Source organism: Penaeus monodon, chromosome 30 (genome assembly GCF_015228065.2).
Source record: "Penaeus monodon isolate SGIC_2016 chromosome 30, NSTDA_Pmon_1, whole genome shotgun sequence".
In the NCBI taxonomy this organism is placed as follows: domain Eukaryota; kingdom Metazoa; phylum Arthropoda; class Malacostraca; order Decapoda; family Penaeidae; genus Penaeus; species Penaeus monodon.
This window is the reverse complement of record NC_051415.1, coordinates 14,329,547-14,329,880: the sequence shown is the minus strand read 5'-3', so window position 1 is coordinate 14,329,880 and position 334 is coordinate 14,329,547. Positions and strand designations below refer to the sequence as shown.

At 39.2% G+C, this 334-nt stretch overlaps 1 protein-coding gene across 1 annotated transcript in view; it reads left to right on the top strand.

Annotated features, from left to right (window-relative positions):
• Positions 1 to 334, top strand: part of LOC119592298 (probable ATP-dependent RNA helicase DDX43) — a gene marked incomplete at both ends in the record, with an annotated part of 26,395 nt that overhangs the window by 21,741 nt on the left and 4,320 nt on the right.

Sequence of the window (334 nt, the reverse complement as noted above, 5' to 3'; positions counted from 1 at the left end):
TTGTGTATGTGTGGAAACCTGTGGAAAACTGTGCCCGGAATTGTGTATGTGTACATGTGAGTGTGTAAATCGGTAATTGTCTGTATGTCTGTGATAGAATTTGTCTTTTTTATTGCATATTTGTTGGTCTGCGATATCCATGTGTTTGTGTGTTTTTCAGTCGTATGTGTTGGGAAATCTTTGAGTGTGTATGTGTAAGATGTAAATTGTGTCTGCAAGTGTGTGTGTGCATGATATAGACGTTTGTGAATGTGTGTTTTTATTGCATATTGCGTTTGTCGACTGTGTCACCTCACGTGACTTTTACACGTGACCCGACATGTTACCTAGTGCT